This window comes from Lissotriton vulgaris, chromosome 12 (genome assembly GCF_964263255.1).
Source record: "Lissotriton vulgaris chromosome 12, aLisVul1.2, whole genome shotgun sequence".
NCBI lineage: Eukaryota > Metazoa > Chordata > Amphibia > Caudata > Salamandridae > Lissotriton > Lissotriton vulgaris.
In genome coordinates this window covers 350991655-351017964 of record NC_141700.1, presented here as the reverse complement: position 1 = coordinate 351017964, position 26310 = coordinate 350991655, and positions in this window count along the sequence as shown.

The window sequence follows — 26310 nt, the reverse complement described above, 5'->3', positions numbered from 1 at the left end:
TTTCTACAGTCGGTGGACGCTCGCGGTCAAGATCGGAAGCAAGGAAAAGCTGTGTAAAAGCTGTGGTAAGTCAAACTTAATTGATTTATTAGGCATTGTGTCTGGCTAAATTTATAGTAAGGAGAGTGGAGGGAGGTATTTAGATAGATGTAAGTATTTAGAACTGTGTTTTTATGTTTTTAACAACAACCTTATTCCTATGCAGGTAGCAATTGTATGCTTACATTGGAGTCATTGTTTTTTTCACACAGTTGGTTTAAAAAAAAATAGAGAACTCCCTTATGAGAGGTACTATTATTTCTTTTAAGCCAAAGGTTAAATGAAACAATTTTTTTGTACCTTTTTAGTTGCGTCGCAAACTTTAAAAAAAAAAAAAAGTGTTTGCAAGGAACATCGACCATATGCATTTTGGGAGTAGACAGAAGGCATGGATCGCCAGAACGAACATTTGGGATACTTTGGAGTACTTTTGTAATTGGTTTATTTTGTTTTAGTATCGTTTCTGAAGCATTTCAAGGTTTTTGCTTTGGATTTTCACACATCGTGTGAAAGAAATCAGAGGAAAGTGGATTGCAATGTTGGATTTGTTGTTGCAGTTTTTGCCAATCTTTTAAACTTCCTTCTGGATTTTTTTTTGGGGATGCATTTTTTTAGTTTTCACAGATTTATTTGCACCATTTTAATTGCTGATAAAAATTGCTATTCCAATCCGTGATTTTTTTATAGTTATGCAAGTGCTTTGGATTGGATTGTGGATTATGGACATACAGTTTGGATATTTGGGGTGCTGCAGACTCTTGCAGGACTTTGGATTTTTACAGACGAAAAAGAGTCAAAGAAGGAAGACAACTGCAGGTAGGAACCTGTTTTTTCAAATGTTTGTAAAAAAAAATATCATAGAAAAAAAATAATTTCAGTGTATTTAAAAAAAAACAGGCAAGTAACATAGAGTAGGTGTTAGTGAGAGTTAGAAGTGTAGTATGTGTTAAAAATGTTCTAGGTAGGGGCGTGGCTTGGCGGGCGAAGATGGCGGTCGCAGCCTTGTAGAGCTCCCGCCGGCCCGGACTTAATTCGATCATTTATCCTGACCCCCGAGCCCGCTGTTGGTACCCAGTGCTTGCTTTCGATCTGGCGAAGTCTCCTGTCTACTTTGGTGTGTCGATCCTGCATTTCTTCCCTTCCTGTGATCGGAGGGAGGCGGCGGTGAAGTGCGGCCTGGTGACCGGCCGGAGACCGGGGTCCTCGAGTTTCGCGACGCCTGGTGGCAGTTGCGATCTGGCGGGTGCGGGTGGCATCCGCTACACCGCCCTTGGCTCATCTTTCTGGCCGCGATCGTCTGGAGATCGGGACGGTGCCAATAGCTCCTACTCATCGGCTCTCCCCCTGTGTGACCAGCGAGCGGTGACGGCAAGGCGTGGCCCCGCGACAGTCTGGAGACGGGGTTCCTTGAGCCCCGAGGCGGCCGGTGACGGACTGGCGGACGGTGGTGGCATCCGATCTGCCTCTCCTGGCCCGGCCCACTGGATACGGCTGCCCACAGACCACGGAGCCACAGCTTCTTTTTGTACTTTGGACGGCCGCTCGTGGGGACGAGTGCGGGTGCGGCCTGTCCCGTTTGGGTGACGCCGGGACCTCGATTTTTGCGACACCCGATCTCGGCGGCCGGCCCGCATTCCTCTCTAGGGCCTCATCTGGGCCTTCCCGTTCAGGACTTGTGACAGTGCCCGAAGGTTCGGGGGTGGTGTCCGCCCTGCCCAGCGTGTGCCATGACCAGGGACAGAGGAGGTGGCCCGCCTAAACATGGCCCCATCGATAAATTCACTGGGCCGAGTGGTGGCGCCGGGGCGGCCGGTGGCAGCGGTAGCCCTGGGCCGGACAATGCAGCTATACTGGCGGCCATCACCCAATCCCGAGACATGCTTGATGCCAAGATTGGGGCGGTTGGGGCGGATGTCACGCTCCTGCGCCAGGACCTCCGCAACGCGGTGGAGCGGATCGCTGGGGCTGAGACCCGTATCACGGAGACCGAGGCGGACATTGGTGGCCTAAAGAAGCGCTTGGCGGAGGTGGAGAGCATCCAAAAGACACTGGCGGCCCGCGTGGAAGATGCAGAAGGGCGCGTGCGGCGCAACAACCTCCGCTTCATTGGCTTTCCGGAGCGGTGCGAGAAGGACAACATGGAGCGGTTCTTAACCGGGTGGCTGGAAAGCTGGCTCCCCGAAGGGGCACTGTCTACGTGCTTCGTGATTGAGAGGGCCCACAGGGCTCTGACCCAGCGGCCGCCGGAGGGCGAGCGCCCACGACCTGTCATCGCTCGCCTGCTGAATTATCATGACCGGGATGTTATCCTACGGGCGGCGAGGAACAAGGGCTCACTCGCCTTCGAGAATCATACTATCATGATTTTCCCGGACTACACGAAGATGGTACAGCAACAGAGGCAATCCTTCATGGACGCTAAGGCTAAGCTAAGGGGCCTCAAGCTCCAATACTCGCTCCTGTATCCGGCTCGCCTGCGGGTGATATATCAGTCTCTGACCCATTTCTTCGATTCACCGGAGGAGGTGTTCCGCTGGACCGATGAGGCGGTGCGACTCAGGCCCCATGCCCAGCCGGGGCTGGACCCGGGCAGGTCCCAGGGATCGTCGCCGGAGCGGACGGATCGCCCAAACAGGAAGGGCCGCCATCGGAGGTCTCGCTCCAAGAAGAGATCGGCTTCCGCCAGTGCATCGCAGTCGGGTGGTGCCAGGGACTCGGAGCACTCCGATGCGGGCAGCTGAACATTGCTGGGTCTGCACGCACTTTGTATGCTGAATACTGAACTGCTCTGCTTTGGCTGGTGAGACTGTTTCATTCTGTCCTTGATGTGCCAGTCGGTTCCCATGTGAAGACTCCAGTTGTTGCCATGGGGACGCAGTGGGGCTCGGGGGGTACCATTTGTGGGCCTCAGACCCTCACGGATGTGAGTGTTGTTGGGGGGGTGGTGTGTGTGTCATTGTGGGGTTGTTGGGATCCATTGGTATGGCGGGCCCTGGGTCCTCTGTTTTGGACCCGGGTCTCTCCATGCCGCGACAGATACTTCAACGTTTTCTGAGGTATTGGGGTGGTGGGTGTGGGGCGTGGGGGAGAGTTCTGGTGTTGCGATTGTTGGGGGGGTTCTGGGTTGGGAAGGGGATGCTGAGTTTGCGGGCTGGGGGGGTGGGTCCACACGTGTCTGAGGCTTTGATTTTTGTTGACTTGCGGGTTGCACCAGGGTGGGAGGGGGGGCCGGATTCTGGACTGTGTATTGGCAATGGCTGATACTGCGACTATGTCTCCTTCAAAGACCCTGCGGGTGGTGACATGGAATGTGCGGGGTATCCTGGATAAGATCAAGCGTGGGGCTGTGCTGCGGTGGGGGAAGAGGGAGATGGTGGATGTACTCCTGCTCCAGGAGACTCACATGCTGGGCTCCAAGGCCCTTAGCCTTCAGAGGTTTGGTTATCAACAGGTTTATCATGCTGGCTTTATGAGGGGGTCACGGGGGGTGGCCATATTGGTACACCGTAGGGTGGCTTATGTTCATGAGAAGCAATGGATTGATCCTCAGGGTAGGTTTGTCTTTATTAAAGGCCTGCTGGGTTCCGAGCCGGTGGTCTTTGGAAGTGTATACGCCCCTCCCCCCCGGCAATGGGCATTGTCTGAGCGGCTGTTTGCGCTGTGGGACGAAATCCCCGAGGTCCTGACCATGGTGGGGGGTGACTGGAATGAGGTCATGGATGTGGGCCTGGACCGCCTGAGGCGAGCACGTGTAGTGTCTGACCCCCCCCCCGCGGCTGCTCCCACCCGATTGTGTGCGACTGTGCGTAGTCTGGGCTGGATTGATGTGTGGCGGCATTTTCATCCCGCAGTGCAGGCCTTCACGTATGTATCGGCGGTGCATGGGTCCTTCTCGAGGCTCGATTATTTGTTTGTACCGGGTGCCTGTCTGAGCCGTGTCAGGGATGCCGCAATACTCCCCAGGGGCCTCTCAGATCATTCCCCTGTCCTGGCCACCGTGACCCTCCCCTCTAAACGACAACCCTTTCGCTGGCGTATGTCCGCCTGGCAGCTGCAGCGGCCGGAGTACGTGACGCATTTACGCGAAGCGATCGATCACTTCTGGCGCGAGAACTTGGTGGGGGGTGTCGATGCAATTGTTGTGTGGGAGGCGCTGAAGCCTACGCTCCGGGGCATCGATATAACTTGGTGTGCGGCTGCTCGGCGGGAACGTCGGGAAGCCATTGTGACTGCCGCGGCCCGCGTGGAGGAGCTGGTGCAGCGTGGTCGGCTCGGGGGCGACGAGGGCGTCGTGCGACAGCTCCTGCAGGCCCAGCAGACGTATGCCTCGGTTCTATACAAGGAGGCCCGACAGGCGTGGCTCGCCACGCGCAGCAGGGTGTACCAGTGGGGCGATAAGTCCTGCACCATGTTGCATAGGCTTTGCCAGGCGACTTTCCAGCCCCTAGAGCTGCCCGGTCTTACGGCGGAGGACGGCTCGGTCATGACCGACCCTGGTCTGTTGGCGGCTAGCTTTGCCCGCTACTACGAGGCACAATACGCTCCTCGTGACCCCTTGGTGGAGGGCGAGATTGCCTCATACCTGGACGACCTGCTCCCACAGGCAGTCCCGGATGAGACTAGAACGGCCTTGGAGGCCCCGCTCACGTCCGAGGAACTTGGGGAGGCCCTTGGCCAGCTGAATACTGGGAAGGCGCCCGGCCCGAGCGGTTATCCTGCCGAATTTTATAAAAAGTTCCACGTCCAGCTGGGACCCCACTTTCGCAGTGCCCTGGAGGCGGCGCGGACTAGGGGCGAGCTGCCACCTGACTGGCGTCATGCCGAGATTGTGGTCTTTTTGAAGCCGGGCAGGGCGCCGGACCGGCACGACTCTCACAGGCCGATCTCCCTTCTCAACATCGAGGCCAAGATCTTGGCGAAAGCCCTGGCGAACCGCCTTCTGCCCCACATCGCCGACCTGGTCCACCCTGACCAGGCCGGGTTCATGCCGCGCAGGGCCACCCGGCATAATATCCGGCGGGCACAGGCGGCGATTGACGCCATGGGTGCTAGGGATGAACAGGCCGCACTTCTTCTTGCGGACATGGACCGAGCCTTTGACTCGGTGAGTTGGGCGTATTTGTTCACCTTGCTGGCCCGCCTCAATCTAGGGCCTGTCTTCTTGTCCTATATTCGTCTCCTATACACCAATGTTACGGCGTCGGTCCGTGTGGCCGGCGCGGTCTCTGGGCGCTTTCAAATCGGACGTGGTACTCGACAGGGTTGCCCGCTGTCCCCCTACCTGTTCGCCCTGGCCATGGAGCCCCTGGCGTCGCGGATACGAATGGATGCCCATCTACGTGGCTTTGTCTGGAACGATAACCTAGCAGATAGGATTGCACTATATGCGGAGGACGTCCTCCTGTTCCTCACCGATCTGCGGCGCTCGGGTCCCCGAGATTTGGAGATCATGCAGGGGTTTGGCGAGGTCTCAGGGCTTCACCTTAATCTGACTAAATCGACCCTGTGGATTCTGGATGGCGGAGTGGTTGCCGACCCATGGGCCGCCGACTTGCGTGTGGCGACGGACGGCCTGAAGTATCTGGGTGTATTCCTCTCGACCTCGCGGGCCGTGGCCTGGGCACGCAGTGTCTTGCCGGTGTGGGAACGGGTGCAGACAGATGTCAAAACGTGGTCCAGGACGATCTTAGGGAGGTCGGCCATCTTTAAGATGGTGGCGCTGCCGAGGCTGTTGTACCAACTCCAAAATTTCCCGCACCCTATTGGCATGGAGTGGTTCCGCCAGGTGAACTCTGTGCTGAGCCGCTTCCTGTGGGATGGCGGTGCAGCCAGGGTGGCCCTAAGGACGTGCTTTCTGTCCACATACTGTGGTGGTTTGGCCACATCCGACCTCCTCTCCTACTACCAAGCGTCACACCTGCTTGTCCTCAATGAATGGTGGTATGGAGATAGGAGTGACCCGGCCTATGCCCTGGAGAGACATCTCATGGGAGATCGCACGCTCCACACTATTCTCTATTCGGCCCGTATACGCCGTGGGTTGCCGTCGGTAACTACAGTGGTATTTGCTGTGTGGCGGCAGTCTCTGCGCCGCATGGGTTGGTGGGGCAAATTGACAGCTGAAACGCCGCTGTGGCACAATGGCATGCTCCCGGAACAGGCGGCCCTGGCCGGGTTTGAGGGTTTGGAGGCTATTGGAATTACACAACTGGGCCAGGTCGTATCAGGTGCCACCCTCAAGTCCTTTGAGGAACTCCGTGTGGAGTTCCAGATGCCTCAGTCCCAGTTCTTCCGTTACCTCCAGCTGCGGCATGCCCTTTCCCCGACCATTGCCGGTCTCGACTCCCTGCCGGAGTTCAGCCCACTTGAGGCGAAAGTGTTTATGGGAGACTTGGGAGACAAGAAGGTCTCTAGGATCTATCAGTCACTTGTTATTCACTGCTCCTCCACTTTCAGCTCCCTTCGGGAGGCATGGGAGGTAGACGTGGGCGCCCTAGATGAGGACGATTGGAGGGAGGCGCTGGAGTCCCCGCGCGGCACCGCTGTTGCGGTTCGGCTCTGCCTGATACAGTTCAAATACCTGCATCGTGCCTATTATACCCGTGAACGTCTGTGGGAGGCTGGTTTGATTGCGTCATCGGAGTGCCTGCGCTGTGGGGAAGTGCCTGGCTCCCTGCTACATACGGTGTGGTCGTGTGGTCGCCTGGCTGGATTCTGGAGGGGCGTATGGAGTTGCCTGGCTGAGGTCCTGGGCTGGGATCTTCCTCGAACCCACCGGCTGGGCCTGCTGCATATCATGGAAGGGGTTGGGGGCAACATGTATAAGCGCCATCTGTTGCTCCTGGGCCTGGTGGTGGCCAAGCGTGACCTGGCTCGGGCATGGAAATCTGTGAGGGCCCCCCCCCTGTCTGCATGGAAGGCTGGGCTAGACTACTTCATGGGCCTTGAAAAACCGGTCTTTGAGGCGCGGGGCTGCCCACGCAAACATTTCAAGATCTGGAAGCGGTGGGCCGACTACCGTGGCCTGTCCTTGGAACCCCCGGCGGAGCAGGAGGAGGACATTTGATCGCAGTGACACTTCTGGCCCGAATGGCAAAGCCCTGGTTGCATTATACCTGCTTCTTCTATGTACATCGTCTTTGTGTTGCTTTCTGTACATGTGTGGTGGGGGGGTGTCGGGTACGGGTGGGGGTGTAGTTGGGGTTGGGGTAGGCTGCTAGGGCATCTTTAAAGCTGAGCTTCATTGGCACTTGCTTCATTGATTACTATGTATGTCACCATTACATTGATACTGTTGTGGTGATCTTGGTTTGTGAAGATACCACATTCTTGATACTCTTCTGCTCAATAAAATTGGTTGTGAAAAAATGTTCTAGGTAGTCTGAAGCCACCATCAACGAATACTGTTGAATCTGTCCCAATAGTCTCTCTGACATTTCTTTTGTTCTTTTGGAAATTTGTGGGTTCAGACTACCATTCAATAATTGCACTATTCTCATTTCTTTGAAACTTTGCTTCTTCTTCACAATATTAAAAAAATGATAAAAGTTTAGGTGAAGTTTACCGATGGATTTGTTGAGGGAGTTGTGCCATCCCTCGATGCCATAATTGGTCTTTGCTCCTCCCTCTAAGCAGGTCGTGTAACAGTTGCATCATTTGACAGGAAACCTCAGATTCCTCCTGCAACCTGGCCTGCTTAGATAGCCAATCCATGTGTCTTCAAATTTAGTAGGGTGCCCAATGTATCTTGGTTTGCAAAAAAATAGTCTGAAATAGTAATTGATGTCTAGTATTCATGCACACCGTCGGATGGAACAAAGCACAATTCTGTTTTTTAAATTCAAATTGCAGTTTACTGTCTGATATGTAATCCTCAACTAAGGATGTTTTTCAAATTTTTTGCCAATATGCCTGTGAAAAGTGAAAGAAACATCCTTGAATTTAGGTTTCCCGATACATCTAAGTTATTGTGTTAATCATTGATAATTCAAAATCAATTATCACTTTTCTAGGACTTTTGTTTTGTGTTTTAGATTTTAGCACTGTTCATAAATCAGTGTATGTTGGGGATTGCTTATCAGGGATTAAACAGTACACTAAGGGAACTACAGTGTTATTAATGTAGGTATGAATAGTGTATATTTGGGTGAATGGATGGGGTGTGGATTTAAAAGTCCCATCCATCATCCAAATATCACTAGTCTCCAATTTTACAAGGGGTGTGCTAAAGATTAGTATTTTTGAGGGGTTTTGTTGGCATGCAATAGAAAGCTTTCATTAGTGCAGTGACAGTTGATTCAGGAGGAATGTTAATATCAGAGGATGTTCGGGGTGTTACACGTTGTAGTGTTGCAGGGATTCTGCTCATGCACAGAACTATGCGCAGGAAACCAGGACCTCTGTGTATTGTGGTGTACCAAAAACCCACCTCAGTGCCCAGAACCCCAATCCGACTAGCATCACTGTCTCATTCGTTCTCCGTACTACAGCGAAGCTACCAATGATTATACAACCCAGAATAAGTGACTTAGTGAACTCTCAGGATTAGTGGGAATCAAGAACACTCTTTCGTTTTTATACTCGTACAAGTCCACAACGTGAATAATCACAGAAACAATATAGTTTAAAATGTTTATTTTAATTACATGCTCTAAGATGCAGTACTTTAGATAATACTAATAAAAAGATGCATAATAATAATACAATCAGCATGGTTACAATTCCATAAAACACAAAGGGAGAAATCATGTTATGACAGTGGAACCAGGTCGATAGCACCTTGTGTACCACCCTCCCCTAGATAGGAGCTAGCTTTTAGGATAATGGAAGATCTCTAGGTTAAAACGGGGAAACCCATATCTCTAAGATCAGATTAAGTAAATCACATCCCAGGATCAGCACAGCTCTCTGTAGATGGAAAGGTTTTCTCCAAGTGTCCCTTTCATGAATGCAATGCAATATTAATAGCACCCGAGTTTCAGTTATTTGCAGCTGGGTTCATAGTATGTCTAAGTGCGTGGGCCTAATCAACCCGAATCAACAGCATACATTGTTATTCAACCTTGAACACTCTGTACAGACTGAGGTCGCGGTGTAAGCCTAGACGTGTGAAAAACAGATCGTTCTCATGTGAAGAAACGCAAGCAGTTTTATTTACGAGAACAGAGGCTAGTAGTGTTGTGTGCAAAAGTAGCAAAATGGTGTTGAAGCATATAGCTCACTTATGCTAACATAGCAATGTCTGCAAGCAGTATTATGTCTTCACTACAGTAGGTTACGTTTCGCTGTATAATTCATCTCAAATTTGGGATTGTAGGTATAGAACTTGCTCCATACATAGGAATGTGTTGTGATACCTCTCTCAAAACTGCGCCACAGGGTTCATTGAAGGTGGATGCCAGGTCTTTCATTTGATTTATGTTTTCTTCAACCTTAAACTCCATTGCAGAGGCAGAGTGGTTATGCTTCGTGGTCCTTTCAACATGTCCCTTAGAGTAGCCACTCTGCCTGTGCAATGGGGTGAGTAATATTACACACACCTCCAGTGACTCCTGGGCTCGGTTAGTCTCTCCTTACAATAAATGTGGCCAGCATCTTTTAGTAGTCAATTTTCTCATTTTTTATATAGGTGGCTTCTCTTCCTGATGCCATTTTTGTATATGTCTGAAAAAGAGTATTTGAGATTTTTTAAACATCAATGTTTAAACTGCAAAGAAAATGTTGTTAGGTTTATAATTTTGACAATGTTTATTTCGAATGCATGTTTTACAATGTTTTGCTGTAATTATGTGCTTGTTTGCAACCTGCAAAAAAATTGGTTACAATATTACTAGGTGTGTATTAAGTTTTCAAAGAACATGTGGCTTTTTACTTTGTTTAATTTTGATTATACCAGCAGTTATTATTCGATTGTGGGTTTTTTGATGATTCCTGCGAAAAAGATAAATAGGTTTTTTTCATTTAGTTGAGGTGGTATGCCTCAATTTTGTAAGGTTTCTTTGTTTGCTTGTTCCTCCTTTTGCTGGTGTACTTTGATATCTTCACCTGATTTTGGTGTTTTTGTTTTCTCCCTCCTGGGTGTTGTTGGGTAGGTCTAAAAGGAAAAGTGGAATTTTAATGGTTGATGTTTACTTGGCTTATTGGTGTCTGAAAAGAAAGATTTCTTGTTAGTTTTGGTTGCCACATGATGTTTTTGAACTACTTTACTTGTAAAAGGTCTTCTGATTGATGAACAAGTGTTTGATTGGATGTTTGGAATTACTGTTGATGGTTTTGATTTTAGATGTTTTTGAAGATGTTGATTCAGAGCAAGACCTCTCCTTCAGGACCCAGGCTTCCAAAAAAGCTGGTGTCTGTTTCGGCCTTCTCCGATCGGTGCGTAAAGTGCTGCCTCTGCTTCCATTTCTATCTCGGAAGCTTTTGATCCAGGGCCTGATTATATCTAGATTAGATTTCAGTAATGCAATCTACCTGGGTGCCCCTGAGATCACTCTGAACAAACTTTAACAAGTTCAGAATGCGGCGGCACGAATGCTTCATAACACCCCCATGTCACGATCGGCCAAACCTGCATTGAGGGCGCTGCACTGGTTGCCAGTGCGAGAAAGGGTAACATTCAAATCTCTCTGCCTTGCACAAAAAATCTTGCAAGGCAAAGGCCCTCCTGCCCTCCAAAAGCTGGTGACCCTGTATAAAGCAAGTAGAACTCTACACTCTGACCAACAACATTTACTCGTGGTCCCCAGGGTCAAAAGGCCCGATCAGGAGGGAGGAGATTCTCCGTAAAAGTTGCAACCCTTTGGAACTCACTCCCCCTAGGTTTACGTTCGGAGCCATGTCTTCTGCGTTTTCGTAAACAACTGAAAACTTTTCTCTTCTGCTGAATTGCTGTGCCTCTTTTCCTTTACTGTTACTCTGTTTGGTAAAGCACTGGGATGCTCCAGGGTAACCACGCGCTATACAAAACTGTTTAATAATAATAATAATAATAATTCAAGCTATGCAGAACAAAAACATTAATGATTGTATGTTTTGACATTTATTTTGCATTTAGTAAAGCAAGAAGTGACCAGTACCTTTAATGAAGGAAGGATCATGTCTAGTTTGAATATTAATTATATCCCACACCACTGACTAGAAGCTTCCTGAGGCAAACACCTGTTGCAGTTTGAATAGTAATTTTTCTCCCCACTACTGACCAGCACATCCCTTGGGGCAAACACCTGTTCGAGTTAGAATAGTTATTTTGCCCCCCACCACTTACCAGCACTTTCCCTGAGGCAAACACCCAGTGGAGTGAGAATATTTTTTTGCCCCCACCACTGATCAACATTTTCGCTGAGGCAAACACCTGTTGGAGTTTGAATAGTAATTTTGCCCCCCACCATTGACCAGGACATTCCCTGAGCCAAACACTTGTTGGTGTTAAAATAGTAATTTTGCCCCCCTACACTGACTAGCACTTTTTCACTGAAGCAAAGACCTGTTGGAGTTCGAATAGTTATTTTGTCCAATACCACTGACCAGCACTTTCCAAGAGGCAAACACCTGTTGGGGTTTGAATAGTGAATTTTGCCCCGCACCACTGACTAGCACATTCCCTGAGGCAAACACCTGGGGGAAGTTAGAATAACAATTTTGCCCTCCACCAGTGGCCAGCACTTTCCCTGAGGCAAACACCTGTTGGAGTTAAATTATTAACTTTTCCCCTAACCACTTACCAGCACATTCCCTGAGGTAAACACCTGTTGGAGAAGGAATAGTTATTTTGCCTCCCTCCACTGACCAGTACTTTCCCTGTGGCAAACTCTCTGTGCTGTTATAATAGTTTTTTTCAGCCAAATCACTTTAGAGCAACTTCCCTGCGGCAAGTACCTGAACCTACATCACAAATGTTTAAATATTTTAAGCTAAAAATATATTTTGCTTTGTATGAATTTTATTTTACAGTAAACTCACAGTAGATTTCGAATTGCTTTTTTGTTGTTGCGAAAATTGATTCTAATATGTTTTGAGCTACATTCTGTTAAAAAAACAAATTAATTTCTGATTTTGAATTTAAAATTAACCTTATCTGTAGTTTTAAAATCACTTACTTCAGAATTTAAACATTATATTCCTGCCAGGGCTGTTTCTCAATATCTGTGAATGATTAAAAAAAAATATTTTAGGTATATAATTTAATTGATTGCATTAAGAAGCTGTTTTGTTTAACCCGTACACTTACTTTGGTCAATAGATGACAGTGTTTGAATTTTCGATTCTCAGTTGTCTACTTTAACTCCAGCTGTGTGTGGTCACCATGGAAGTCAGTGTACCACTGAGCCCAAAATGGTGGTCGACTGCATTTATACGTTTTTGGAGATGAATGTGAATTTAAAACAAAAGATGTTTTGAAAAAAAAATGTCAGCATGATTTATAAGCTGACAGAATGTATTTCTATTATGTGCTGTGTGAAAAGTTAATAAATATGTTACGTTTCAGAATGGTAGCCGTTTTGAGTAGATAGGGGGGTGGGCTGGTGCAATGGAAATAGTGGATTGACACCTGTTTTGTTTGCTTCTATGACTTGTACTTAGAGGCTGCTTATGCAACTGACTGTAGTGTTTTCTTGGTAGAAATATATTGTGTGTATACATCAATGTAAGGTATGTTTTTCTAGATTTATTTCTTTTCATTAAATATGTACAAAATGTAACCCAGGTTTTAAAATTAATACACAAGTATTAAAATGTGTACCTGGGTTAAAAAAAATGTATTACACAAATTAATGCCTGCGTATTAATAGACTCCCCCACCCTAAACCGTATTTGCCCTGCATCCCGTGCCTGAGGATGGATTACAAATGAAAAAAAAAACAATTTTCTCTTATCCAAAATAGGAAATGGAATATCCATTTTAATGGTATGGTGGTGATATTATGTGTTGTGAATAATTGCGTTGTAAAGATAATTTATATATAACCCTATTATCATACTTTGCAATGGCTTGCGTTGTTAGCCCTTTCCATGCTCATGACGGCTCCACTCTATCATGAGCCATGGGCGGTGTGTGCTCATGTTGGCGTGGAGCCGTCATGTAACTGCCCCTCGCCCACTATCCGCCTACGCGGCACTAATTCCCTGCCTGTGCGGGTGAATTAGTGAGTGGGCGGGTCATGACGGCTCCACACTGTTCATGAGCACATGCTGCTCGTGAGTCATGACGGCGTGGAGCTGTCATGAGTAAGGGAGCGCCACACCCACCGTAGCCCCGCCCACACCATGGCCGGATTTGCACTGCAGCAAAAATGTTAAAGCATGTGTTATATTGGTAGTTGCATTGTAAATATTGAGTTGTAAAGAAGGCACTTTAATAGTATGCGCGTAACATCATATATTCAATGTCCAACTTTAATAATCTGTATAAAACTGTAAAATATGATACTATATGTCAATGTAATTTAAATGTAACACACATCTGTCTGTAATCCATTAAGATTTAAAGCTGGGAGGTGTAGCCTGACAAGATGGTTGACAGGACGTAGTTGTCAGCGGCTCCCGACCGACTTAATCCTGCCTAATTCTGCTGCCATGCTGCTATTTTCAGACAGTGGTGTGAAGCATTTTGTGCATTGAGGTCCCTGCTAACTGCAGGCTGGCGGACACGGGAATGGGAGGCCAGAATCGCTGAGGCAGTGAAGGGCGCCGGAGTGACCATGCTGCTGCTTGGCATGCCCCAGACAAGCTGCAGAGATTGATTGATTGATTATAATGCTTATATAGTGCATACTGTCACCCTACGGGTATCCTGTCGCTTCAGACTAGGAAGAATAGACCAGAATGGAATAGGTCAGAACAGAAAGACAAGGAGAGAGGGGGTTAAGCCTTAGGAAAGAGCCAGGTTTTTAGATTCCCACGAAACTCTATCAGAGAATCAGGTCTGAGGTTCAGGGGTAATTCGTTCCATAGGCGGGCACCAGCCACATTAAATGCCCTCCCTCCCGACTTGGAGCATTTGAACCTGGAGACCGTCAATAGACTGGTACTAGAGGAGCGGAGCTGCCTCTTAGGCTGGTACCATGTAAACTTTTCCTGCAGTGGGACTGGACCCGGCTCGTGCACCGCTCGGAATACCAGGCAGAGAGACTTAAAGTGGACCTTTCCTTAAAAGGCAGCCAATGTAAATCTCTCAGGGCCAAGGTGGTAGATGAGCACCTCTGCCTATTAAGCGCCAGTTTTGCTGCTGCAGACTGGACTCTCTGCAATCCCTGGATGATATATTGTGGAGCCCCCAAGTACAGAGAGTTGCAGTAGGCCAGCCTGTTTATCACCGTGCTTCTTACCACCAATGAGCGTGACTCATCTGGTAGTAGCAGGAGTATTTTATGTAACATGCACATTAAGGAGAAGCATACGCTGGCGGTCTTGATTGGCTGTGACTCCATCTGTATGTTATCGTCAATCAGAACCCCCACATTGCTCACCTTACTAACCGGCATTAGTGGCTCCTCCTCAGGAGTCAGTTTAAACTCAACTGGAAGGGGTTTAGACATCATGGCAGAGCAGCAATACACCACCTAAGTCTTACCGCTGCTAAATTGTAGGGAATTTCTTCTGAGCCAGTCAGCCGTTTGACGCATACATTGCTGGAACACGTCCAGAGATATTGCATGTTCACCTTCTAGGGAGAATGCCAATTGTGTATCGTCGGCATAATTGACTAGGCTGACTCCAAAGGACCTAATAATGGGGAGCAGTTGTTGCAAATATACATTAAAAAGAGTAGAACTAATCGCAGAGCCCTGTGACACCTCATAAACTACCGGGGATTTGCTGGAGGAAAATGGTGCTAAGATTACTACCTGCTGTCTTCCTGCTAGATAGGACTGAAGCCATTGCAGTACCCGTCCTTTCAATCCTATCTTCTTAAGTCTCTCCACTAAGATGGAATGGCTTGCACAGGCAAGACATAATCACCATAGATGCGACTAACGAAGCTTGGAAAATAATGGCCGGTAAGTACCCGAATTGCCACTGCACCATCATCCGGACCTTTCGGTAACACAGGAAAAGGTGGGGATGGAACTATTAAGACAAGTAGGTATAGATACCATGGGCGATTTATACCACGAGGGACACTTCAAAACACTGGAGGATATGACTTATGTGGCAAATCAGACAATGCTGTTCAAATTCACCTACTACAGGTTGCAAAGGGAAATAAGAGCATTATATCCCAAGCACCCGTTAGAACCACCAGTTATGACAACACTGCAACTCCTGATCACGACTCCAGAGTCTACACACCTCTAGGGGCCGATTATGATCGCGGACGGACTTGCGTCCGTCCGCGATCACTGAGGAGGAGGGAACGTCCACATGGGCTGCGGCGTTCCCTCCTGCGCGATTAGGATGTGACCGCCACCCTGGCGGTAACATCCTCTATTTTTAAAATTGCGGCGGGTGCAGCTTCAAGCTGCACCCGCAGCAATGTTAAAAATGCAGGCATTGCATTTGTATGCGTAAGAGGCAGGCATCGCGCGGTGCCTGCCGCTTTCAGGCATACAAATCAAGGGGGGTACCATTGGTACCCCCCATGTGCACCCCCCACCCCCCTTCACATAGGGGGCCCGCAACGGGCCCCCGCAGTGAAGATCCGTATGCTTTTCCATGGCGGAAAACCCGCCGTGGAAAAGCATTTCTTTTGGGGCATCCTAATATGGCTGGTGGTGTCTGAGAGACACCGCCACCATATTAGGGCTTTTCCACCACGGTTGTAAGCCAACCGCAGCGGAAAAGCTGCAGACGGAAACCAGGGCCCACCAGCCATCCTAATGTGGTGGTGGGTCTTTGGTGGGTCCGCTGCGGTTTTTCCGCATCCTCCGGGCCGGCGGTGGCTTCCGCCGGCCCGGAGGATGCGGAAAAACCGCAATCGTAATAGGCCCCCTAGTCTCCAAGCTCTACACGGCAATACAGACAGAGATAGGATACACAGCACATAAGGCTATACAAAGATGGGATGACTGTCTGGACACACCATTAACAGAAGAAGAGTGGTCAATAGCAGGTACAATTACGGGCCTACTGACCCCAAATGGAAACCTGTGTATGATACACATCAAGTACCTACACCAAACTTATCACACACCAAAAAGGTTGTTCAAATTTGGGCTGCGTGCTGACTCAAGATGTAAGAGATGTTGAGCAGAGGAGGCAGATTTTATACACCTAGCATGGTACTGTGGAGGGGTGTCGGAGTATTGGCAGAAGGTGACACAGCTACTGGGGAAGATGGTAGACAGCCAGATCGACTGCAATATCCGCACGTGCCCTGTTGGGTCTAGTGCAAGGAGTACGTGCCTTGAAACGTAAATTTTGTGTTATAGCGCTACTCATGGCCAAACGCAGAGTGTCACTGTGCTGGGGTGGGAAGCTAACACCCAAGAGCAAGCACTGGATACAGGACATGGTCTATTGTAAAGACGCTTTAAAAACATATGAGGAGGAACTACCGACGCGATCAAGACCTAAAGACTACTGGCAATACTTAACGGACTACTTAACGGCAACGGAGATTCACATGTCACCGAATAGAGTTTAATGTTATAGTACTAGTATAAATTAACACTGGCCAGGAAGGAGGAGGAGTGTTGTAATGCAGTAGAGTTATGAAAAGTTTGCTGTACTTGACTGTGATATTTACTGTAAAATGTCATGTTTGGAAATGCCAATAAAAAATTAAAAAAATAAAAAGATGGAATGGCTCACCGTGTGAAATGCGGCCGACATCTCGAGAAGCACTAAAACAGTGGCATTCCCGTTGTCGGCTCGCATGCACAGATTATCCAGCATGGTGACAAGAGCCGTCTCAGTCCCATGGCCTGGTCTCAATCAAGCAGGTGATTATCCTCCAGAAAGCACAATAGTATCCTAATGACTGCTTTTTCTAAGATTTTAACCGGATATGGCAGGAGAGAAATGGGCCTAAAACTTGAAGGAATTGACGGGTCCAGGGTGGGCTTTTTAATCAATGGGGTCACCACTGCTTGTTTCCAGCATTCCTGGACAATTCCTTATTCTAAAGACTGATTGCACATCTGCCTCAGCCAGGGAAAGGTTTCTCGAACAAATGATTTCCAGGTTTTATGGGGAAGGGGATCAAGGGGAGAGCCCCAGGACACACTGTGTGCCAAGTTGTTAAAAGTAAACAGAACAAAGTGGCTGGATAGGAACAGTTTATATCATGAATTCAGGTCACGCAGTCAGTATGTACTACGTAGCCAGGTCTTATGTACCAAAATGAATTTATTTGATTTTTATCTATTTTTTCAGATTTTTCAAAAACGCATGGGCAAACCAAAGACTGTCACGTTAGTGAATGCAAGAATACAATATTTACATTTATACATATATACCACTATACATAATTTACAAAGTGAACGAAACACAGTACTGAAAACAGTTATGAATGACACACCAAAAAAGCAATAACGTGATTCAATATTAGAACATTAGTTACATTTATGTACAATTAGAACGTTAATACAAAAAACAGGGGTACGACCAGTCCATGGAGATGTAAAACCAAGGGACAGGCGGGGGCAATGGATTGGTACACCTGCCTGCCTGACAACACTGTGGTTCAATGTTTTTATTGGGTTGCACCGTTAGGGTCCCAGGTTGTATATTATTTCTTTTCCTAGGTGCACCCGTCTGAATAGCCACAGGATGGAAGTGTCGACGCGTTTCGAACCGAGTGGGTACCGGTTCTCTTCAGGACAAGGACTGGGGTCAATGAGTCTGTAACAATATACAGAATGGGTGTCAGGGTCATAGTATTCTTAGAAAAAAACTTTTTGAAGACTCCACACAACAAACAAGACTTTTACCTGCACGTGGCAAAGTGTATGCCGTGGTGTTGGTAAATCGCCAGGGGAGAGGGTATTTCTGTGAAAGACAACAAAGGTGAAGCTTAGCAATCTAGTCCGTAGTGGAACGTTCAGGATCTAACCTAGTGGTATCACCTAATGCCATGGATGGTAAAGGCTCATACCTGTGGTTAGCCGGTTCTGGTTCTTTAACAATATGTTGCCCGCCACGCGGTACAAACACAGGAGAAGGGAGCCGCTTACATGTTCGTTTCTTTTCTTTTTTACAAGCTGCAGATAACACACAGAAAATCGGTGCGCATAATTAAACAACCACTTCTGTGTAAAACAGAGTAGAAATGACAACGGGGCCAGGTGGCAATTCCTACCTGAATGGGTAACTTGTATAACGTGTCGGGGGATCAGTTAGAAGCTGGTAACCGAATGAGCCAGAACCTGCATTCAAACAAGGCAAGTATGTTAGAGCTAAGTATGCGCGTGGCGCTGAAGATTAAAGCGCATTAGCGCTGAGCGCCGTTCACAGGGAACTTGCTATACACTTACTTCTTTTAGAGGATTCAATCACTCGAAGATACTCGGAGTAGAACACGCACGGTCTGCCAGTGTATCTGCGCGTTTTCCAAAATATTTGAAACCTCCCTGTTCTGTTGGCTTGTGGGAGTGGCTAGGATGGATAGTGAGGGCTCATGGTCCTTGTAGTTCCTACAGTGTTTCCAATAAACATTGGCAAGCTTTTGGGGTAGAACTCAGCGTGTAATCATTGGACTGTCGCACAAATTGAAAATAATCAGCGAGTGATCATACCTCAGCGTTAAAAGTTACCCAAACATATTAAGCGCGGACCGTGCTCTATGAACCAGGTTAATAGAGTTGTGAAAATTCGGAACCTCCCAACATGGGGACACGGTGCTAAGCTGGTACAGATGACATACAAGGTATGTGAACCGTGTAAATAATAAAAAACATAATTGAGAGCAGCAGCACAACCAAGCTCAGCCGAGGGGTTAAATGGAACTCACAAACTGGAGGTTTCAGACATTTCATTCAGGCCATTATTGGACGTATCAAATTTTAGGATGAGATACGCTTCTTTCTGAGACAAGCGTAGGTCAGGGTCTCCACTTCCTCCCCTGATGACTGCCAGAACTGTCCATCTGATGTCTTGACTCGAATGTTTCTTTTGCAAGTAGTGTGAAACTAGAGGAGCTGTCATGATTTTATTGTTAATTCTTGAACGATGCTGGATGATTCGCTGCCGGACCTCCTGGGTGGTTTTGCCAATGTATAGCATGTTGCATGGACATTGGATGGCGTACACAGCATATTTCGTTTTACAATTTGTATGTTCTTTGTGGCTCCAGAATTTCTTGCCATCTGTGAATAGTGACCCCTCCATGGTAAGTTCACAGACTGAACAGGTACCACATTTGCGGTGTCCCGTGACAGGATTGGCTCCAAAGATGGTATTCTGATTGTCCCTCTTGGGTTGCGGTCTGGTTGATGTAATCATTTGCCCTATGCTTCTGTTCTTTTTTAAAGCAAAAAGGGGGGCGCCTATGTCAGGGAGAATTTCCTTGACCAGGTGCCAACTTCGTCTGATGATCTTTTGCAACTGGTTGGTGTGGGGGCCAAAGGTGGAGACACACACCATCCGGTCCGTCGCAGGTTTGGATCTTTTTTCAAGGAGGTGTTCTCTGGGTGTCCATCTCGCTCTCTTCATAGAGTGTTTCAGGAGCTTCTGAGGATAGCCACGTTCCTGTAACTTAGAGGTCAAATTTTGGCCATGTAGTTCGAATTGTTCAATTGTAGTACAGTTGCGGCGCACCCGGAGATATTGGCCATAAGGGAGATTATCCCTTAGGCTGCGCGGGTGGTAGCTCCTGTAGTGAAGAGCATTGTTCTTGTCCGTCTTCTTCTGGTACAGAGAGCATGACAAGACATTTTCTTTTACTGAGACTTCAACGTCCAGAAATGGGAGGGTTTTTTCATGATAGGTCAAGCTGAATTTTATGTCTGGGCTCCTGTTGTTCAACCACACATGGAATTCTTCCAGTTGCGTAGATGTGCCATTCCACACACACCAGACATCGTCTATGAATCGGAGCCATTGTCCGATGGACTCTCTATATGTCAGGGCTAGGGTGGCTTGTGGTCTAGGGCCCGCCCCCGCCCCACTCTGCAGTCGGAGTTGCCCTTGTGGCAAAATGCACCAATCCTCTTTGGGAGGGCGTTGGTGGCTGATGTGCTTCAAACCTGCTTGTGCTGCTAGGTTTCATCCCTGTTTATAGGTTTGTGCAGGTTTCCAGGTCTTTTGGCTGCTGTTTGCTGTGTTTTCCGCCTAATGCGTGAGGTTTCGCATGCTCACGCGTAATGCGTGAGGTTTGGCATGCTCACGCGTAATGCGTGAGGTTTGGTAGCCCGGTCGCTTACGTGGGCGCCGTAAGCACGTTAGCTTACGCGACCGCGCCCTATCCTCTGTGCTCACTATTCTGGGACCTTCTGGGGAGTGGCAGTGTTCTTTTCTTGCTCCCTCTCCTTTCTGCAGAGTTCCAGCTTCTTTCGAAGAAGGATTCCATCGGAGGCCAAGAGGATCGTTTTCCAAGGGGCGTGTCTTGATCCTGTTTGCTTAGAGGGCCAGGCTATCTGTTGGAAGAGCCTTTTTGGGGACGTCTTGTCCTTCAAGGTAGTAGAGTAGGTCGTGCTCTACAGGTAGGACTAGCAAATCCTAGTTTCTTGGCGCTAAAGTCTTTAAGGAAATAACTTTCTTGATTTATGTTTGATAACATTATTAGTTCATGTTTTTTGAAGAATAATTATGAATGCAGAAGAGTGAAACCATTGTTATATGTTGCACATTGAAACTGCGTTTTACATCTGGTTGCTGGCAAGAGATGTTTAACTTAAAGGTGCAAGGTATATAAAGGCGCATGCATTCATTTCCTGAACAGTTTGTTTTTGCGCAACTCTTTCTTGAAAATGTCTTTTGGGGAAAGGTCAAGAGAAGCTTTGTTCTAATTTAAGACTAAGACAATAGTGAAATTGTGCTTTGGATTGTTTCACAAAATCTTGGTAAAGAGGTTATTTACTAAGGAGTGAGTTTGTTGTTGCTTAAGGTGAATCGGTCGCAATTCACAAGAGAATAACAGAATTGTTTCAAGGATGTTTTGGTCGCTATTCACAAGGGAATAACTAAATGGTGAAAAGTATGCAATAATAATTATTTCATTGAGCTTCATGTACCTTCAGAGTCTGTGATTAAGCAACAAGGTTTTTAGTAGTGGAATTCAGTGTTGGTTTTAGGTTGTATAGACAACTGTGATTTACGGAAAGTTTTGCTACTAACCTTTTTCCTTTCCAGATCTCCTTCCCTGCTGTCCCCTTCCTAATTCCCTTTTCCCCCCCGCTTGATCACTCCAAGATTCTGTGTAGTAATTACATTCGGAATTGGAGGTATCGAGAGGTGGGTCTTTATAACTTCACGACAGATCCTGAGGAAAGCGTCGCCTTGACAGAATAGTGAGCCCACGAATTATTTTTCCTCCTGGTCTGAACGTGAAGTCATAATGACCACCATCAATGATTTAATGTCCGCAATCATGCGTATACAAACAGATTTAAAAGAAACCATGGATGTAACTGCTTTGTTAGCAGCTAAGGTAGAAAATATCCAATTACAGAATACTCCTCTTCCGGAAGAGGTTCAAGAGACTGGTGCTAGCAGGGGTAATACAAACATAGCTGTTACCGTGCCCCCTCAAATTCCTTTGGCAGCTCCTGAACGTTTTTCTGGGGACCCCTCCAAGGTGCAAATCTTTTTGACTCAGATCGAGTTACATTTTGCTTGTAGACCTACTGCGTTCCCAACCCCACAGTCTAAAATTGCGTTCTTAATTTCATACTTGACCGGAGATGCCGCAAACTGGGCAGTTCCTTTGGTCAGACAAGATGACACTTTGCTCTACAACTGGAAACGATTTGTGGAAGAATTTGAAAAAGTTTTTGATCGCAGAACTGTTACTCTGTCAGCTGATCGAGAATTACTTCAATTGAAACAAGGCAATAGGGATCTTGTTTCTTATCTGTCTCATTTCAATAGATTAATCGCTGAAACTTCTTGGCCAGAGGAAAAAAGAGCAGCCCTCTTTTATCAAGGCTTAAAAGACGACCTGAAGGATGTTCTGGCACAAATTGATCCTCAACCTGTAATTTGCTCTGAGTTGATTAGTAAATCAGCTGCTCTGGAAAAAACAGATCCAAAATCGGAAAACTAACTGGCCCAAGATGTTTGAAGGGAGATCTCTTGGGTACTATTGCCTTCCCTTCTGTGAACTCATGTGTTTCTAATTACAAAGCTCATTTCAGGTTAGCTGTACAAATCAGGTTAATCCATGAAACATGCCAAATGGAAGTTTTAGTCGATTCTGGAGCTACAGGAAACTTTGTAGATTTGGAAACAGCCCAACGTTTAGGGATCATCTGTGAACAAAAAGAGACTCCTGAAATAGTGCAAGCTGTGGATGGAAAAATTCTAGCTGGAGGTCCAGTAACCATGCAGACATCTAAAGTTGCTATGTTCTGCGAAGATGCTAAGCAACAGGTACATAAGGAAGAGCTCCAGTTTGACGTGATCCAAGCACCCCAGTATGGTTTCATTTTAGGAATGCCTTGGCTTTGCTTACACAATCCAACCATAGATTGGCGAAAGAGAGAACTGGTCTTCCTGTCTGATTTTTGTCATTCGTCTTGTCTCAATACCTCAAAACCAATTTTGAGTCAAGTGGCCACAGCTGAGGAAAAGGAAACATTGTTACCAAAAGTTTACAAGGACTTCGCAGAAGTTTTCAGTGAAGCTAAGGCAGCCATCCTTCCTCCTCACCGAAGCTATGACTGTCAAATTGATCTTGTACCTGGATCTAGTGTACCAAATTGTCGCATTTATGCTTTATCTGAAACAGAGAATCAACATCTAAGACAATATCTCGATCAATATCTTGAGAATGGATTCATCCGCCCCTCCAAGTCTCCGGCAGCGTCTCCTTTATTTTTCATTCCGAAAGCTAATGGGGAATTGAGGACTTGCATCGATTATAGGGCGTTGAACAAAATTACAGTCAAAAATAAGTACCCATTGCCTCTCATCCCTGTGCTTTTGGACCAAGTTAAAAAAGCAAAAATCTACACTAAGTTAGACCTCAGAGGAGCCTACCATTTGGTCCGTATCAGGCAAGGGGATGAATGGAAGACTGCTTTCAAAACCCGATATGGATTGTTTGAGTACTTGGTGATGCCATTCGGACTGTGCAATGCACCAGCTGCTTTTCAGTTTTTCTTGAACGACGCCTTGAAAGAGTTTCTAGATCTCTTTGTTATTGTCTATATAGACGATATTTTGATCTATTCAGATTCAGAAATTGAACATGAAGGTCACGTCAAAAAGGTTTTGAGCACCCTGCAATCTCATAATTTGTATTGCAAATTATCCAAATGTGATTTCCATGTTCATGAAGTAGAATTTCTAGGAGTCCTCCTCACTCCAACTGGCATGAAAATGACAGACAGGAAAATCAAGGCTGTTGCTGATTGGCCCACTCCGACATCTGTTCGAGACATTCAGTGCTTTTTGGGATTTGCAAACTTTTATCGCCGCTTTATTGATCATTTTTCTGCTGTAGTAGCTCCCATCACACGACTGTTAAGAAAGAAGGTGAACTTTGAATGGTCCACAGAAGCTGAACTTGCATTCCAGAAGTTAAAAAGGGCCTTTACTGAAGCTCCGGTTCTCATGCATCCCAATGTAGAGGAACCTTTTATCATTGAAGCCGACGCCTCTGATGTAGCTATAGCAGCCATCCTCTCTCAAAGACATCGCACTACCGGACAAATGCATCCAGTTGCCTACATGTCTCGAAAACTAAATCCCGCAGAGCAAAACTATGTAATAGCTGAAAAAGAACTGTTAGCTATCTTAGAAGCCTTTAAAGAATGGAGACATTACATAATGGGAGCGAAATTTACTGTAACCGTGTACACTGATCATAGAAACTTACAGTTTATGAGCTCAGCCAGAATGTTGACCCCGAGACAACTCAGGTGGATGATGTTTTTTGCCGAATATGACTTTATAATCACCTTCCGTCCAGGCCAAGACAACAAGAAAGCGGATGCCCTGTCCAGAAAAGACTCTTCTTTGCATCGCTTTGAAGGAACTCCTCAACCAATAATCGATCCAGGCAAAGTTATTAATGTACTTTCGGCAGACCAATTCTTGGAGAATATTCATGAAAATTTTCCTTCTTCTCTGTGGAAATCATGGCTGAACTCCAATTCTAACCAAACCATCAAAGAAGGGATACCTTTCCATGGAAAACAAGTTTATCTGCCCTCTTTGCAATTACAAGAAACTGTGTTTAATTGGTTACATTCACATCCTATGGCCGGTCACCCAGGCCCTCGAAAGACTGTGGAAAAAATACAAAAGATGTTTTGGTGGCCAACGCTACAAAAGGATGTGCTGAAAATGGCTAATGATTGTGAGGTCTGTGCCAGATTTAAATCCGATCACACTAAGCCTAAAGGTTTTCTACAGGTTCTACCGACACCAACTGAACCATGGAAACATATTTCTTTGGACTTCATTACTGACCTACCACCAATTCAACATCATACTGTGATCCTAGTGGTTGTGGACAGTTTCACCAAATATGCTCATTTCATCCCTTGTAAACAGCTACCCACTGCGGCACAGTTAGCACAAATATTTCTGCAACATGTGGTGCGCTTACATGGACTGCCTTCAGTATTGCTTTCGGATCGAGGGTCTCAATTCTCTTCCAAGTTCTGGCAGCAATGGTGCAAAGATCTACACATCACCTCCAATATGTCCACTAGTTATCACCCCCAAACTGATGGGCAGACTGAAAGACTGAACCAAACCCTAAAGCAATACTTGAGGTGTTATGTTACGGACTCTAAGAAATCTTGGTTGGATTTGCTTTGGATTGCTGAATTTGCATATAACACTTCCTCACATTCATCAACCGGTTCCTCTCCGTTCCAGGCACTCTATGGCTATGAACCTAACACCATACCATTGACTATGACTAAAGATGAAGGTGGTGTACCAGCAGTTAGAGACTCTGTACAACTCATGCAAACTATTCACCGTCAAATTCAGGACCACTTGTTGCAAAGCAAGAAGAAATACAAAGAGCAGTATGACAAAAAACATCGTTCAGGTCCTGTGTATGCCCCTGGGGATAAAGTTTGGTTGTCTACCAAAAACTTGAACTTCAAACACAAGAGTATGTTTCAGCCCAAGTACATTGGTCCTTACCCGGTTCTTCGACAGGTGAACCCGGTGACATTCAAGTTGTTGTTGCCTAGGTCTCTAAGAATTCACCCAGTGTTTCATACTTCCCTGCTTAAACCTGCTAATCAGAATCTGGCTCCCCGTCCAGCCCCGATTTTGGTCCATGGTAATTGGGAGTATGAGGTGCGAGACATTTTGGATTCTAGACGTCGGGGTTCCAGGTTGTGGTACCTTGTCTCCTGGAAGGGATACGGTGCTGAGAATGATTCCTGGGAACCGGCTGCGAATGTTCATGCCCCACGCTTGGTACGCCGTTTCCACCTCCTCCACCCTTTGAAGCCGGGCCCTAGACCACTCTTGGGAGGGGGGAGTACTGTCAGGGCTAGGGTGGCTTGTGGTCTAGGGCCCGCCCCCGCCCCACTCTGCAGTCGGAGTTGCCCTTGTGGCAAAATGCACCAATCCTCTTTGGGAGGGCGTTGGTGGCTGATGTGCTTCAAACCTGCTTGTGCTGCTAGGTTTCATCCCTGTTTATAGGTTTGTGCAGGTTTCCAGGTCTTTTGGCTGCTGTTTGCTGTGTTTTCCGCCTAATGCGTGAGGTTTCGCATGCTCACGCGTAATGCGTGAGGTTTGGCATGCTCACGCGTAATGCGTGAGGTTTGGTAGCCCGGTCGCTTACGTGGGCGCCGTAAGCACGTTAGCTTACGCGACCGCGCCCTATCCTCTGTGCTCACTATTCTGGGACCTTCTGGGGAGTGGCAGTGTTCTTTTCTTGCTCCCTCTCCTTTCTGCAGAGTTCCAGCTTCTTTCGAAGAAGGATTCCATCGGAGGCCAAGAGGATCGTTTTCCAAGGGGCGTGTCTTGATCCTGTTTGCTTAGAGGGCCAGGCTATCTGTTGGAAGAGCCTTTTTGGGGACGTCTTGTCCTTCAAGGTAGTAGAGTAGGTCGTGCTCTACAGGTAGGACTAGCAAATCCTAGTTTCTTGGCGCTAAAGTCTTTAAGGAAATAACTTTCTTGATTTATGTTTGATAACATTATTAGTTCATGTTTTTTGAAGAATAATTATGAATGCAGAAGAGTGAAACCATTGTTATA